Source organism: Silene latifolia, chromosome 1 (genome assembly GCF_048544455.1).
Source record: "Silene latifolia isolate original U9 population chromosome 1, ASM4854445v1, whole genome shotgun sequence".
NCBI lineage: Eukaryota > Viridiplantae > Streptophyta > Magnoliopsida > Caryophyllales > Caryophyllaceae > Silene > Silene latifolia.
In genome coordinates this window covers 42530847-42549658 of record NC_133526.1, presented here as the reverse complement: position 1 = coordinate 42549658, position 18812 = coordinate 42530847, and positions in this window count along the sequence as shown.

Sequence of the window (18812 nt, the reverse complement as noted above, 5' to 3'; positions counted from 1 at the left end):
ATTCTTTGGTGCTTCCCACTTAGACACGGCCTCAATCTTGGTAGGATCAACAAAAACTCCCTCCTTGGATACCACATGACCCAAGAATGCCACCTTCTCTAACCAAAATTCACACTTGCTCAACTTGGCATAAAACTGGTTATCTCTCAGATTTTGTAATACAATCCTCAGATGCTGCGCATGCTCCTCTCTGTTCTTACAGTATACCAAAATATCATCGATAAAAACAATAACTAATTGGTCATGATAGGGACTAAATACCCGGTTTATTAGGTCCATAAACAATGTCGGTGCATTAGTTAACTCAAAAGGCATGACCACAAATTCGTAGTGTCCATATCGAGTTCTGAATGCTGTCTTTGGTATATCCTCATCTTTTATCCTCAACTGATGGTATCCCGACCTCAAATCGATTTTAGAAAATACCCCAGCTCCACTCAATTGATCAAGTGATCATCAGTACGTGGTAGAGGATAACTGTTTTTAACTGTGACAGTGTTCAAATCTATGTAATCGGTGCAAAGTCTCAAACTCCCATATTTTTCTTTACGAATAGAACTGGTGCACCCCCAAGGTGATACACTCGGTCTGATATACCCCTTGTCAAGCAAATCTTCTAGCTGTTTCTTCAACTCTTCCAATTCTTTAGGTCCAATGCGGTTGGGAGCCTTAAAGATAGGTCCCGTACTAGGCCTTAACTCCACACTGAAATCCAGGTCCCTCTTCGGTGGTAACCCAGGAATCTCCTCAAGAAATACATCAGTAAACTCGCTCACCACCGCTATGTCTATTGCATTCGATGTCTCAAGGCTTGTACCCCACACATGACATAGTATAATTGGACACCCCTTCCTTCAGCAAGACTTCGGGGTAGCTGTCGATATAAGCTTTACTTTTGGTTTCACTATAAATCCCTTATATGACGCCCTAACTTCCTTAGGTCCCTTTACAGACACTTTCTTCTGATAACAGTCTATATGGGCTCTCTATGCACTTAACCTATCCATCCCAAATACAATCTCAAATCCCCCCAAAGGAAAGTCTATAAGGTTAGCAGAAAACATAACTTCTCCAACTAAGACTGACACATCTTTATACACTTTTCAACGCTTGACTAACTCTCTAGAAAGTATTAAAACATCATATGTTGTCTCCTCATAATTACTCAACTCAAGGGTCCTAGCATGTTCACTATATATAAAAAAGAATGGGTCTCCCCGAGTTGAATAAAACAAAAGACGGTATGGAGTTAACTAGAAATTTACCAGTAACTACCACATGAGCATCATTCTCTGCAGCTTCTTTTCCCATCATAAACATTTCCCACTTGATTACCATCATTCTGAATTGTGCTAGCCGAAGCAGTTAGCTTAGCACTACTAGATTGATTTCCTCCATTTCCTGATATCTGGTATGATCCTCCATTGTAGTGGTTTTAATTGTTGTTGTAATTACTGTAACTCCGTTGATTGTTGTACTAGCCCGAGGGCTGTTACTTGCATAACTCGGCGCTGGTGTGGGATAACCACCCTGAGCTCCTCCTCCATTCCCATTCTGTGGTGCACTCCTGCCCTCGAAAGCTCGATGACCCATCTTCTGGCAGTTGTAGCATTGCCAAGTACGAATAAATCCTTGGCTTTGATTTCCGATCCCATGCTTGTTGATAAGGCTAAAGTCATATCACCTTAATCAAAGTAAACCTACAATACTACTAACAAATAGCTAGTGGTAAGACAGGTATCATATCCATAGGGAGGCGGTAATTATCTAGTTTGTTTGATCTAAGTTCGTCTTAAAGTAACTATTCCTTGAAGGTTTGATTTGTTTATTTTTATAACTAATTGCAATAAAGTAAATAAGAGGAATTCAATAAGATTAAAAGGTCTAGGGCTCAGTTCACTAGATATGTTATCCGAGGATGCAAATTAACTAATTTCAAGGTCAATCAAATTATCTAAGGTCACAAGATCGGTCGATTCAATTATGCCCTTTAGATCAAGAATAATATGCGGTCACTAAATTAAACTATTTCTATCTGATTATCGTAGCCTTTATTAGTAATAACCCAGTCGGTGAAAATCCTAATTCGCTAAACTAATTAACAAATTCTGGCTAAAATCAATTAATTAGATGCAAGATAATAATCAGACGATAATTCATGTGATATTACTAATAATTAATTAACTAATCCCCTTCTAACATACTAGATCCCCATTCACCCTATAATAACAAATTAGCTACTCATGATTGTAAAATAAACAACAATAACTTTGGAAGAAAACATAATTGAAAGCATGAATAAGATGAACAATAATAAAGCAATTGTAATAATTAGAACTTAAATTAAAACTAGAGAAGAAAGATTAAAAAAATACCGTAGAAGAGTAAAATTGGATGAACAAGTGCTTAGATATGGAAAATAAAGAGTAGCTCAATTAAACTAAGGGTCTTCTAAGCGTTCCGCGAAAAATAGAATTGGGCTGAGTACTCGATCGAGTACATCACCACTCGATCAAGTACTCTCAGACTCGATCGAGTACACTACTCTTTTGCATGGTTTCTTCATGTATTCTTCTTTTTTCTCTTATCCATTATTCTTGGATTCCGTGTCATAATTTTAGTGCTCCGACTTGCCGACTCCGTTGTGCTCATTATTATCCACTTGTGCGCAAATGCATCCATCCTGCATTAAAAACATCAAAAGACGGAAGTATCGACATTCTAGCAATAACGGCATATAATCATCATTTAATAGCACAAAACCTTCACAAAAGCAACTAAGGGTAGCATAAATATGTATATAATTATGACTTATCAAACTCTCCCAAACCATCTATTTGCTTGTCTCTAAGCAAAGCACTAACACAATACAGAAGGCAATTATACAAATGGTGAATGAATAACTTAGAGCTAATGTTAATCCACATACAAATCCCAAGCTATCCATATCTATAACAAAGTAATGACCAAACTGTACCAATAAAACAAATTCAAAGGCACGGGTAATAGAAAAATGCAGCTCAAGTCTCAAGATGTAACATGATACCGTAATATAGACAATAGCCAAATACTTTCCGATCTTGCAAGACAAATTAGTCGGATTATCGTGGATTTCACTCATGCACTCATAAGTATGTAAGGGTGAGTTATATGTGAAGATAGAAAGAAATAGAACACTCAATCAACTTATGAAATATGCATGCAATCTAATGTGATAGAAATTTCTCCAACTAATATGCATTCGCAATCATAGACAAAAGTACATGTATCAAGGACAATAAGGGTGGCAAAAGGGTGAATGATGTAGAAGTGACCGGTTTGTGCCAAGGCACGTATGGATATGTGAGGCTAAGACGGTACTCGTAGCGCTGAAACCAAAACCAAATCTACGATAATAAGCACAGATAAACACAACTAGAGAAATCATCTCAACTTTGGCAACACATGAGAGATTATGAAATCACTCTCCAAAAATGCATTAGACTCTATCAAACATCCTTATAATCTCCTAACAAGATCAAATGAAGCAATTTTATTTTTTTTTTTGCTTTCTTTTCTTTTCTTTTTCTTTTTTTTTCAATTCTTCTTTTCACTTTTTTTTCCGTTTGCTTCATATTTTTTTCTTCTTTTTCCATCATAAGAAATTAACACAATTGCTACAAAAATTTAAGCTACTATCCACTTGACATTAAAAGTCCAATTCCTAACCAAAGTAGCAAAAATAGACATGATACTCAAGCAACTATGATTGTCCCGATAAGTTAGGCAAATTCTAGGAATGTAGCTATAAAATGGAATATGAAACAGCTACAAAGGTTCAAACGGGCTAAACAAAAGGCAATGTAAGACTTATTTGAACTGTAAGAACCGCATAGCCTCATGTACTTGATCATATGAACGCTTAAAGTATTAAAAAACTAATGTCACACTTATGCAGTTTAATATTACACATTCCACAAGGAGAAACCATACTCAGATCTAATTGACAATGAGACCAATTTATCTAGCCTAGGAAGCTCCATAGACCTCAGAATTTAAATAGTTTACCAACATAATTTGTCAAATCTAATCAGTATAAGGCGTGTCAAATACGGTCAAGACATGAGTTATGAGCTTTGTCTTCAATAATAACATGTCAAAATAATGTACATGGACAACTATTCTGGGATTTAAATGCAGAAACAATGTAAATTATCATCATTGCTAAACAATTCACCAAGACTCAGCCTCAAACAAAGGAAAAACATGTTTTTTGGAGTTTGAAATTTTTTTAATTTTTATAGATTTTTGGATTTAAAGAGCGCACAACATAATGTAAATCACACAACAGGAATGTAAAGATTCCTCCCCCAAACCTAAATGTCACAGTGTCCTTATTGTGATGCCTATAACATAGAAATCACAACATAACAAATCACCAGCAACCTAAAGGATACAACTGACAGGAGGAAAGGGGAAATAACCTAGAGATGATACAATAAAAGTAGATACAAGGATAGATATTACCAACAGCATAATAGAAGCTTCCTCCAAACTGGTTGTAAGACAGGGGAAACGATGACCGGCTGGCACCATTACGCACCACGCAAACCAAAAATCCAGAGGGGACTCGATCGAGTCTACCTTCACTCGATTGAGTACTCATAAGACGGAGCTTCCTTCTTTGCATCTTCGCCTCAACTCCGCCTCACCAATTCTGCTTAATTTAACAATCTCCAACAGAGACAATCAATGCAGATAAGTGCCCTTAATAGTAAATTTAAAATCTGCGCATGTGCTACACAAAGACATGAGTAGCACCAACATACAGTAGAGGCATATCAAATTAGTAGAAATATTGCTTAGGCTCATGAAACTCAAAATCCAGAATAAAAGGGAGACATGACTATTTACTACCTTCCATCTTGGCATTTATGGGAAAAGAATGTACTACCTCACCTTCAACATAGGGAGTCACATCTTCATATACCTCATGGACGGGTTTGTCTTTAAATATCTCAGCCTTTAGGGCATTAAGCTCGACTTCCAAATCTTTACTTCTATCAAGGTTGTAAACCATCTCTGGATGAGGCTCATCTCCGTAGATCAACCGTTCGAGCTCATCCACTTCCTTACTCCACGGTCTTGACGCAATAGCAGGAGCGTCAGACGGATTCTTGTCTAAACAGAAAGCAAAGCAGTCATCAACAGTGTTAATCATATGGCATGTAACTTCAGACTCATGATGCTTTAATGCTTTCTCAAGAATTAACGTAATTTTATCATCCCCTATCCGTAGTGTAAGACTATCATCCCAAACACCTATGACCACCCCATATGAGAAGGAAAGGTCGTCCAAGAATAATAGGGATTGGGAGTCCTCAGCCATATCCATTACAATAAAGTCAACCAGAATGAAATATCTCCCCACTCTAACTGGAACATCCTCTAAAATACCCATAGGGTTCTTAAGAGATCTGTCAGCCATCTGCAAGGTCATGTTAGTAACACTGAGTTGACCCATATTTAACTTTATACAGAAAGAATACGACATAACACTAACACTAGCTCCCAAATCACAAAGGGCTTTATCGATAGCCAAACTACCAATCTGACAAGGAATAGAAAAACTCCCTGGATCCTTAAGCTTAGGAGGTGAATTGACTTGCAATGCGACGTTGCATTCTTCAATGAACGCGGCCGTCTCCACTTCATTAAAAGGCCTTTTCTTTGTTAAGATCTCCTTTAAAAACTTTGCATAAGTCGGCATTTGAGTAACCAATTCAGTAAATGGTACACTAACTTGAAGATTCTTCATTACCTCCATGAACCGAACAAAATGATAATCCAGTTTTGATTTGTGTTGTCGGCGGGGAAAAAGAAGTGCAATTTTTATTGGCTCGGCTTCTTTCTTGTTTTTCTCAGCTCGTAAATCATCGTCGTCCGATATAGGGGTCACTCGATCGAGTTCAGGGTTCACTCGATCGAGTACCCTATTTTTGCCAAATACCGTAGCCGTGGGATGAGAAACAGCAACTTCATAGGAGGGTACTGTAGATACCTCATTTTTACACCTTCTGCCAACCACCCAGTGATGATTGCGCCGCATGTTTGATACGCGGAATGATTTATGAAAGTCCGTAAGTTCATCGTCAAGTGATAGCTCAAACACTCGAGTCAACCACATATGGTCGCTTTGACATTAATTAGAGTTCATTTGGAGTCCGAGTCAAAAACCGCTTCATTTTCTAAAAACCATTTAAATGTCGAGTCGGAACATTCTGGAATGTTATAGAATTCTCTAGATATTTATTCCTAATTAAAATTAATATTTTAGGTAAATATCTACCATAATATTGTGTTTCATGGAATAAGGAAGTGTAAATCTACCGAAATTTCATAATAAAACGCGGAAATCTTTCTTGCCGAGGAGGAAACCACTGGAGAAAAGACGCTGCAAATGCTGCGTCTCTTCTCCAGTCCTCTTTTCGCATTTTCCAAAATATTTTCGAGATTTGTTTCTAAATCCATGTCATTCCAAAACTCTTCCATATGTTTATTATAAATAGAGGCCTTCAGCCTCCATATTTGGCACGCGAGTGTTCTGCCCCCACCCACCCCCCCCCCCCTCTCTCTCTCTCTCTCTCTCTCTCTCTCTCTCTCTCTCTCTCTCTCTCTCTCTCTCTCTCTCTTTGCATTCTAGACTACGCTATTGCCTTTCGACACCTACGTGCTTGATCAATCGACCACGTAAACTCAGATCATTCTGAGTCCCAGTCACGTTGTATAGACCGACCAACTTGACCAACTCCGCCATTAATCAACCTAATCAATCTACTAAATCCTCTAACGAGGGCATTTTCCACGCATATTCGAGTCGATCAACCACTAAACGATAACTTTAGTCAATCTCGTTTCATCAAACATGTAAGTCTGAGGGTGTAAATCCCATTTTATTATTATACTTTTATTTTGTATCAATTAATATAAATCTATATCAAGAGCACGTTCGAAAACCGATTTAAAATCCACCTTTTAAAGCCGTTTTTACGAAACAGCAGAGGTCAGACGTCGAGAAGAAACGCAGCAGCAGCTGCGCCTTCAGGAAGGATTTGGTTTCCTTTTCAAACATAAATCTCCTATCTTTCAAAGATATTTTATGTTTAAAAATCTTGGAAATATTTCTAGTTTTCTTACTTTAATTCAATGGAAATATTCAAGATGATAAGAATATCTTTTCAGTTTATTCTTTTATAAAATATCAAATGTATTTATATCTTTTCTAACTTATTTTTAGCTAAGATATTTTAGATTTGATTATCCTATATTATTTTATGAAAACCTTAGTCATGACTTGTGTAGCAAGATGTTTCTAGCCGTGCAATCATTGGATCGTGTGATTCAATATATTTGACCTAATTACATCTGTATCTATATAAAACTATAATACAAGAACCACTACACATCATCTTATACACGTGTCGCTCTCTCATGAAAAATTTTCCCGCCTAACTACAAACATATGGAATTTACCCTAAAATCTATCTAAACTGACATCTTTTACTAACCTATAATTTGAGCATTATTTAAGTCCAAATACTTTCCTTGATTTACACATCTAATTAAAGTGTGCTATGGGCTCAATTAATTTATCTTATGATAATTGTCAAAAATAAACCATTATAATCTATTAACACTTGTTGCTTAATTATAGCCTATATTATAATTACCAAAAATAATCTATTAACACTATCAAATAATACTAGCTTTTTTATTTACCTTAAAAAAAAAAGATGCATTATAAGATGCACTTACATTTTTTATAGTCATCTGTTTTTTGGTTAACATGTTACTTTTGATCTTAAGCCATTGATTAATTTTACAATTACTCAAATGCTTCTCAAAAACCATTTTTTATACAACAAACATGTATTACGAGAAACTAAAACTATTTATAGTAGTGATTTTATCATAATTTATTAACGTAAAAGAATCGTTTTATATAAGATTTATTATTTATTTTTATATTAGAAAATTACAAACTTTTCAATTTCAAAAATTCTTAGTTAAGACCGTCCTAACTTAAGACGACACTCACAATTGATTAAAATAAAACAAAATAAAAGGTGGGATGTGAAAGGTCTTAATTTAAGACTGTCTTAAAGGCAATAGCAATGGAGATAAATAAAAAGTTACATATCTTATAAGGAGTTCTTTAACCATTGATCTATATATATAATAAGGAGCTCTTTATATAAAAATGGTTTCTAAAGGTAAAAAACCGGTTTCATGTTAAGAAAATGAGAGGAGAAAGGGAACCACATAGAAAGTATGAAACTTTTTATCATTGAGGAAAATTAAGAAGTTCTATAACTAATGATGTGTGTTGATGTGTCAATGAAAAAATTTAATATGAAACTTCAACCATTGTTATTACCATAAGCAAGACCTACTATTCTAATTTATTATTTATCTATGTTAGCTAATAAAAGTAACTAAAGGTTCCTCATATATGACATATAGTTAATACTGACCACATAAATTGTTTTACTCCGTAAGTATAAGAATGTCTTACACAAACAATAAGTCAAAAAGCATACTTATACTAGGTCTTTTGCCTTACGATAAAATAGTCTTACAACTAGATACTATAAATTCTACTATTTCATATTATTTACGTACATATATAGTTATATATGAGTACCAATTTACAGTTTGTGGGGAGATTGTTTGACGTATATTGGCGGTTCCGAATGTCACAGTTAGCCATATTACCAATGAATGTTTTTCAATATAACTATGTTCTACTAAGGGTGTTATTGGGTAAAATGTTTATATAATTTAGTTAAAATCGTGTATTAAAATTATACATATATATATAGAGAGAGAGAGAAGAGATCAACTAAGGTCCTTAGATATATTAAGTCCATAAGTTCTATTATGAGCCATTGGATGGATGGAGATGGAGGGATGAGATCAACCCCAAAAAAGTGTGTTTATAAGCTAATCTCACCATCTCTCTTCTCCTTCACTAATCCACTCTAATTAGTCACTAATTTACTATATATTTGTTTTCCACTCATCCATTTCTCTTTCATCTTACACATTTCATTTCTCTCTTCTCTCAAACTCTAAAAAAAACCCAAATAAATAAAAAAAAACCCAAAAATCCAAATAAATAAAAAACCCAAAAAATCCAAATAAATCAAAAAACTCAAATAAATCATTCATTCCTCTCTTCCTTATTCACCACCACCCACCACCACCCCACCGACACCAACTAACCACCCACCAACCCGCCGCCGCCACCACACCGCCGCCGCCCCACCGCCGCTGACTTTTTTTTTTTTTTTTTCAACTCGTTTTTTTTTTTTTTTCGTTTTGTGTTAATTTGTATGTTTTGAGTTGTTTTTTCCATTCATTATTTTTTTGTCTTTTATTTTATTTTAGTTGTCTTTTATTTTGTTAGTTCTCTTTTTTTAACCATTTTCTTAAATCTCTTCTTGTTAAACGTTTTTTTTTAAGATTTCGTGTTTTAAATCTCGTTTTTTTTTGCGAGATACTTTTTTTTCATCTAAGACAAAAATGGACTAAAGTTATACAAAAATGAACCAAAGTTATACAAAAATAGACCAAAGTTATTCCAAAAAAGACTAAAGTTTTACAAAAATTGGACTAAAGTTATACAAAAATGAACCAAAGTTATACAAAAATGAACCAAAGTTATACAAAAATGGACTAAAGTTATACAAATATGGATTAAAGTTATACAAATATGAGCTAAAGTTATACAAATAAGGACGAAAGTTATACAAAAATGAACCAAAGTTATACAAAAATGAACCAAAGTTATACAAAAATGGACCAAAGTTATACAGAAATGGACTAAAGTTATACAAATATGGATTAAAGTTATACAAATATGGGCTAAAGTTATACAAATAAGGACTAAAGTTATACAAAAATGGACCAAAGTTATACAAAAATGGACTAAAGTTATACAAACATGAACCAAAGTTATACAAAAATAGACCAAAGTTATACAAAAAAAGACTAAAGTTATACAAAAAATTGGACTAAAGTTATACAAAAATGCCCCAAAGTTATACAAAAATGAACCAAAGTTATACAAAAATGAACCAAAGTTATACAAAAATGGACTAAAGTTATATAAATATGGAATAAAGTTATACAAATATGGACTAACTTTAGTCAATTTTTGTATAACTTTGGTTCATTTTTGTATAACTTTGGTTCATTTTTGTATAACTTTAGTCCAATTTTTGTATAACTTTAGTCCAATTTTTTGTATAACTTTAGTCCATTTCTTGTATAACTTTGGTGCATTTTTGTATAACTATGGTCTATTTTTGTATAACTTTGGTTCATTTTTGTATAACTTTGGTTCATTTTTGTATAACTTTAGTCCAATTTTTTGTATAACTTTAATCCATATTTGTATAACTTTAGTCTTTTTTTGTATAACTTTAGTCCATTTCTTGTATAACTTTGGTGCATTTTTCTATAACTGTGGTCTATTTTTGTATAACTTTGGTTCATTTTGGTATAACTTTGGTTCATTTTTGTATAACTTTAGTCCAATTTTTTGTATAACTTTGGTTCATTTTTGTATAACTTTGGTTCATTTTTGTATAACTTTAGTCCATTGTTGTATGACTTTAGTCCAATTTTTGTATAACTTTAGTCTTTTTTTGTATAACTTTGGTCTATTTTTGTATAACTTTAGTCCGTATTTGTATAACTTTAGTCCATATTTGTATAACTTTAGTCCATATTTTTATAACTTTAGTCAATTTTTGTATAACTCTAGTCCTTATTTGTATAACTTTAGTCCATATTTGTATAACTTTAGTCCATTTTTGTATAACTTTAGTCCATTTTTGTATAACTTTAGTCCAAAATTGTGTAACTTTACTATAAAATCGCATAACTTTAGTCCAAAATCGTATAACTTTAGTCCAATATATAACCGAAATCCTAAAATTGTAATATAAGACATATTTGAAATAAAAAAATAAAATAGTGATGAAAGTTGAGAAGAAGAAAACTAGATCTGAAAACTAATAATAAAAAAAAAAACAAATAACAATAGCAAAAAAAAACCATAATAAGAAAAACCAAAAAAACCCATGATAACAAAAACCCATTAATCTAAAAAAAACCCGTAACTTTAATGCACGCAGTGTATAACTTTAATAGGCAAGATGTATAACTTTAGTCCAAAATTTGTGTAACTTTAATTTATACAATGTATAACTTTAGACATTAAGAGTGTAACTCTATTTTGATTATTGTATAACTTTAGCCCAAAATATGAAACTTTTAAAAAAACTTGAAAAATAACAAATAAGACATTCAAAACAACAAAGATCGAGTGTATAACTTTAATGCACGCAGTGTATAACTTTAATAGACAAGATGTATAACTTTAGTCCAAAAAATCAAATAACAATAACAACCAAATAACAATAACCAAATAACAATAACAACAAAATAACAAAAAAACAAAAAAAATAACAAAAACAAAAAAACAAAAAACAAAAACAAAACAAAAAGGTAAATCTGAAAAAATGAACAACAAAGAATTTGAGGGAGGTGAGGCGTGAATCTGACTATTAAAATGAACAACAAAAACAAATCTAAAAAAATTCCACGGTCAAACAACAAAAAGCAATGAAAAAAGCAATGAAAAAATCTGAAAAAAAGCAATGAAAAAAGCAAACCCAAACTGAAATTGACGACAACAATGTTATTTTGTGGTGCAACAAAAAATCAGAAAAAGAAAGAAGAAGGTGAGGGAGACGGAATTGGTGGTGCAACAACACCCACCACACGACCCACCAGCCGACAACAACAATAACAGCCACCACACGACCCACCTAAACCTCCGCACACCGCCACCACCACCAAATCTGGTGGTTTTTTATTTTAGAAACAATTTTAAATTTCAGATCTGGCGTGTTGGTTGGGTAGTGTTGTGGTGGTTGCTGTCGGTGGAGTAGGGGCTGGCCGTTTTTGGTGAAGGTCGAGTAAAGGAGGGAGTACGGTGGTAGCTTGTGGCGAGGACGGCAGTAGGATCGTGGTGGTGTCGTGGATGTGGGCGTGGTGGTGTGGTGAGGCGCGTGGTGGTGTGTTAGGGGGGGCAGAAGGCGAGAGGAAGGAGAAGGAAGGACATAGAGAGGAAGGAGGATGGGCGGCTGAAGGTGGTTGTGGGGTTGTTTGTCGGAGAAGAAGGAGGAAGGCCAGTGATGGTTTTTTTTATTTTCGGTTTTTTTTGTTTTGGGTTTTTTTTTTTCAGAAATATGGGAGTGAAGAAAGAGAGAGAAAGGGATTGAGAGAAATGTGAGAAAATGAATAATGAGAAAGTGAGTATGGAGGTTACAATAAGGAAGGAGTTATACAAGATTAGATAGAGTTATACAAGGATTAGGGAGGGAGATTAGGGAGGGAGAATTGTGACCCTTGAATGAGATGTAATCTCATCCCTCCATCCCTTCCATCCAAAGGCCCTTATAAGGACTTAGGGCCTTATATGATATGAGGACCTTAGAAGAACCCTTCTCTCTCTCTCTCTCTCTCTCTCTCTCTCTCTCTCTCTCTCTCTCTCTCTCTCTCTCTCTCTCTCTCTCTCTCTATATATATATATATATATATATATATATATATATATATACCATCACCAAAAATATAAGAATGAAGTAGTGGGTTTTACTCTTCAAGCAAGTATCTATTAGGCAAGCAGTAGAAGCAAGCAGATTTATAATAATGAGTAAAGTGGGCAAAATATGCTCAGCAAGGTTTACTATCAAATTAAATCAGCTGAAAAAAGAAAGGTTTAGTAATTAGTAGATTATATGACAATTATGTTATTTTTAAAATTTAAAATTTTAAAAAAAATCCGTTCATATGGTCCATTCGTACTACGTCTTTAATAACTTAACTTCATAAGGTCCTTATCGTTTTTAAAAATAACAGGAAAATTGTGTATTAGTGTTAAGAACATATGGAAACAAATCCTGAAGACGTAGAGGTCTTAAGCAATATGATACTTATTTTGCACGTGTGCCTTTTAATTTTGATTCTTTGGAACATGTATATTGTGATTATTGGTAAATAATAAGAATGTTAATGGGACGGGTACAATGGGTGTCGTAGTACTCTCGCCCCCGTTGGGGTGGGTATGGGTAGAACATTCGCAAAGGGGTACAAGTACAAAAATTCCATCTGTGAATCAGTGATGGGTCGTGGGACGAGGTAGAGTTTGCGCCATACCCACCTAATATCCGCCTACTTACAAAATATGCTTTATGGTTTCATTATTTAAGAATTTTGCTAATTATTTTTTAGTTACTAATTTTTAAAACTTACTCCCTCCGTCCCGGTCAATTGTTGTCTTTTGGTTTTAGCACAAAGACCAAAGAAAGAGGAATGAACCAATTACTAAATGACAAGTGGAACAAATTGAGTGGGAATGATCAAATTGTTCATCAAGGTAATTCTTAAAATAGAAAGGACAACAAATGAATGAGACACCCCAATATGGAAATGTAGGGTAATATCCGTATAAGACCCTTTAAATTTAGAACTATAACGTAAATTTAACATGTGAAATATGGTCATAAACGAAAAACAATGAAAAACGACAAAGCACAAGAATTAACCTTCGGTCCTAGTGCAATTCGGCAATGAGAGATCAAAGTAGACCTCCTCCTAATTGTTGCACCCAAGAACGTCTGAGAATATGCCCTTGTGCTAGAAATGTGTTCTCTAATTGCCTTGCAATATTGAGAGAACTTGATGTGAGTTTTTACCAGATGTGAGATCTAGGTTTCAGAGAGAAATGATCTCCAAAACCCTAATTTTGTTGTCAAAATGAATTAGGTTTCAAAAGGAGAGAAGGCTCTCCTTTTGTTGCCTCGGTCCGCGGGTCACTAGAGGAGGGAGTGGGCTTTCCACTTTCTCCTCATTTAACTCGTGATCCGACTCGTCTCGCTAAAATGTATATGACGCGGTTTTTTTTATTATAAATCGTCATCGGTTATCGGCTATTAAAATATCAACTAATAACACGGGTCAGTTGAAGTATTAATACATGTCCGACAAAGACGATATTGTATAATTTATTCAATATACATTAATTAAATATAATCGTTTATATTTAATTTACGAATTAACTGCTTAATTCGCCTTAGCCCATTTTATTTAATCCGTATTAAATAAAATATCTCAACATCACGTTTGACTAATTACTAGTCAATAACTCGGACTAACTGGTTAGTCAAAATTGGCATCAACATGACTGTATTTTCATACTGTCACATCTCTCAAACGTATCCTATAGGTGTGACTTTTAGGGACCAGTTGATCACCGTCATCTGTATGACAATAACGTCAAACTTATCTAGCAAGCCAACCGTTATTGATAAACGTGGATCAACCGATAATAATACCAAAAGTATGCCCTTTGATCCTTTTAGAGGTTTATAAGTCCTTGCACTAATTGTTAAGGACACCCCCAACAAGCTCCCACTTGTCCGTACAAGTGTATGTGCAATGACGTTATCCGCACTAACTGGAGGACACAGCTCCAACAAACTCCCACTTGTCCGTACAAGTGTATGTGCGATAACCGATTCTCATATTCATTTAAAATTTCTCCCACTCAATGTAAAACAATTTGCAGATCCGGATCCGCAAAGGTCGTATTTTACAATCGATCTGTATCAAGAGTGGTTTCCCCGACTAGAGAGTAACTTAACTGATAAAACGAATCCGTATTCGAGCATGGCCATGCATTTCGATTCTGACTCCTCGAGTGGCCCTGAGAAATATCGAGTACCTGATAAAGGCTGAATATTTCCTGCAACTCGACTCCTTCCGATCTAAGCACAACATGAAATGACCAAGAAAAAATCTACTTGGCCCCCTGTTACGGATGACCGTGAGAAAGAAACCAAAGTCACCCAAAATCTGCCTTAGTCTCAAGAGACAGTCGATAGTCAAAAGAATCGACTCTTAGGATCACCATGGAGGTCCTATCCACGACCGGGCACCGAATGTTATAAAACATTTAGGACTCCACGTCGATGTCACAATTGTGTCCTACGAGATATCCGTATAACTCGCCTCTGTGATTGGTCAGTCAACCGTTTGACTTATGGCTTATTGAACCCACCATCAACCAACGTCACAAAATAATTGCCTGAGTTATCAGCTCACGTGGGCAATTAAGGACCAAAATATAATGTTTGTTCAGTTCACTTTGTGGTGTTCAAAATTGTCGTACAAATCCACATGAAAAACAAAATATATAAATATCAAAACGATGATGTTGTATAGAGTACATAAGGGAATGAATCTAATCCATAAAAGAGTACTACAACTTAGGAACACGTTTAATTCCCATTGAATTAACGTGCCCTTCATGCTTATCTTGTCGTAATGGTTTAGTGAGAGGATCTGCTATGTTATTATCTGTAGCAATCTTTTCTATCACTACTTCCTTTTGCTCCACGTAATCTCGGATTAGATGAGCTTTCCGTTGTACATGTCTAGATTTGTTGCTAGACTTGGGCTCCTTAGCCTGGAAGATGGCACCTCTATTGTCACAATAGATGGTGATCGGGTCATTCGAACTAGGCACTAAGGTTAGTCCATGTAAGAATTGACGCATCCATATCGCTTCCTTTGTAGCTTCAGACGCGGCATAGTACTCGGACTCAGTCGTAGAATCTGCTGTAACAGTTTGTTTGGAACTCTTCCGGTGATCGCAGCGCCATTAAGAGTAAAAACGAATCCAGACCGAGATTTCGAGTCATCTCGATCCGTTTGGAAGCTAGCATCTCACAGAATCGGTTGCGCATAGCTTTTGAGGGCCTCCATAAGTCAATGCCCAATCTTTAGTCCTCCGTAGGTACTTAAGAATGTTCTTGACAGCCAGCCAATGTGATTCACCTGGATGCTGTTGGAATCGACTTGTCATACTCAATGCATATGCCACGTCCGGACGTGTGCATATCATGGCATACATGATTGATCCTATAGCCGAGGCATAAGGATTCCGTGTCATGCGCTCTTTCTCTTCCGGTGTCTCTGGTGCCTGAGACTTGCTCAGATGCACCCCTGGAGCCATAGGAAGAAACCCCTTTTTGGAGTTAGTCATGCTGAATCTCTCTAGGACTTTGTCTATGTAAGACTCCTGGCTGAGAGATAACATCCGACGTGATCTATCTCGATAGATACGGATGCCCAAAATTCTTTGTGCCTCACCCAGATCTTTCATCTGGAAATGGTTCTTCAACCATACTTTCACCGAAGTTAAGAGAGGTATGTCATTCCCAATCAGGAGTATGTCGTCAACATACAATATTAGGAAGACAATCTTGCTCCCACTCGACTTGATATATAGACATGGTTCCTCGACCGATCGAATGAATCCATTTTCTTTTATCACTTGGTCAAAGCGATGATTCCAACTCCGAGATGCTTGCTTAAGTCCATAAATGGAACGCTTAAGCTTGCACACTTTCTTAGGATTTTTAGGATCAATGAAACCTTCGGGTTGTACCATGTACAACTCTTCCTCCAAAAAGCCGTTTAAGAAGGCGGTTTTCACATCCATTTGCCAAATTTCATAGTCATGAAAAGCGGCGATCGCTAAGATAATCCGAATGGAACGCAGCATGACTACGGGTGCAAAGATCTCATCATAGTGCAAACCTGGCACTTGGGTGAAACCTTTAGCAACTAGTCGTGCTTTATAGATATCTCGTTGACCTTCCACAGAATGCTTTATCTTGTAAAGCCATTTGCATTGAAGGGGACGAACCTTAGCAGGTAAGTCAACAAGATCCCACACGTTGTTCTCATACATGGAGTCCATCTCGGATTGCATGGCCTCAAGCCATAGCTTTGAGTCAGAACTAGTCATGGCACCTTTATAGGTTGCGGGTTCACTACTCGTTAAGAGTATAATGTCATCTATGTCATGTTCCTCGACCATACCAATGTATCTGTCCGGAGGAATAGAGACTCTTCCCGACCTCCTAAGTTCCTCAGGAATATTAACCGCAGCCGGGATTGAAGGAATTGGTTCCTCCAATGGTTGCTCGGTATTTGGTTCTGGAACCTCCAATAGCTCGAAGGTTCTATCACTCTTTGCATTCTCGAGAAATTCCTTCTCTAAGAATGTCGCACTAGCCGCAACAAAAACACGTTGTTCGGTTGGCGAATAAAAGTAATGACCAAGTGTTCCTTTAGGATAACCTATAAAGTATGTCTTGACCGATCGCGGGCCGAGCTTATCCTCGTGTCTCCAATTGACATAAGCCTCGCAGCCCCAAACCCGTATAAAGGACAAGTTAGGGACCGTTCCCTTCCATAGTTCATATGGAGTCTTGTCAACAGCTTTAGACGGACTTCGGTTAAGTATTAGAGCAGCTGACAGAAGAGCATAACCCCATAATGAATCAGGTAATACCGTGTGACTCATCATGGATCGAACCATATCAAGAAGTGTTCGATTTCTCCGTTCGGACACACCATTCAACCGAGGTGTTCCGGTGGAGTTAAGCGTAAGGCAATCCCACAGTCCTTAAGGTGTTGATCAAACTCGTGAGAAAGATACTCGCCACCACGATCTGAACGGAGTGTTTTAATCTTTCTACCCAGTAGGTTTTGTACCCTGTTCTGGTATTCTTTGAATTTCTCAAAGGATTCACTTTTGTGCTTCATTAAGTAAACATAGCCATATCTACTTAAATCGTCCGTGAAAGTGATGAAATAACTATAGCCTTCTCGTGCGGTGATTGACATAGGTCCACATACATCTGTGTGTATGAGTCCTAATAGGTCAGCAGCGCGCATTCCAACACCTTTGAAGGAAATCCGAGTCATCTTACCGATGAGACATGATTCACACGTGCCAAATGATTGAAAATCAAAGGCCGAGATAGCTCCATTCTTTATGAGCTGTTTTACGCGTTTCTCATTAATGTGTCCCATACGGCAGTGCCATAGGTATGTTTGATCTTTGTCACCAACCTTTAACTTTTTATTCATTACGTGTAATATTTCGGTGGTCTGATCTAAAACATAAATTCCGTTCATGGAGACTGCCTTGCCATAAATCATATCGTGTAATGAGAAAATGCAAGAATTATTCTCTATTACAAATGAAAAACCAAGTTTGTCAAGTGCAGAAACTGAAATAATGTTTTTAGAAAGACTGGGTACATAATAGCAGTTATATAAAGATAACTCAAATCCGCTAGGAAGCTGGATCACATATGTTCCCCTCGAGACGGCAGCCACTCGTGCTCCATTCCCGACACGCAGGTCCACTCGAGCTGGTATCAGAGCGAGGCCACGTAAATTTTCATTGTGATTTTTCATAAAACGATTTTGAAACGATTGTTTTTGTCTCGAAAACCGTGCCGTCACTTGTATTACACGGCTGTTTTTGTTTCATTTTTCGTTTTGTTCTTTTGCATATTGTTATTTTATACGGAGATTATAACAATATGTCAAGTTTTGTCAGATTGTAAATTTGTTTTGATGCGGTTTTGATCAAAATTGAGATGTTTTTGTTTCGTCAAAACTGTTTTCACGAGGGTTTCATGTTTTCAGAATGTTTTTGCCCTCGATCGAGCATGTTTCTACTCGATCGAGAGCCCTTCCTTGTTGTTTTTGCTCGATCGAGTAATTGCAGACTCGATCGACCTGTTTAAAACCCCACCGCTCGATCGAGAAGTCCTCGTACTCGATCGAGCAGATTTGCTGATAAAAGCCCTCGATCGACCTCCGATCTTGTC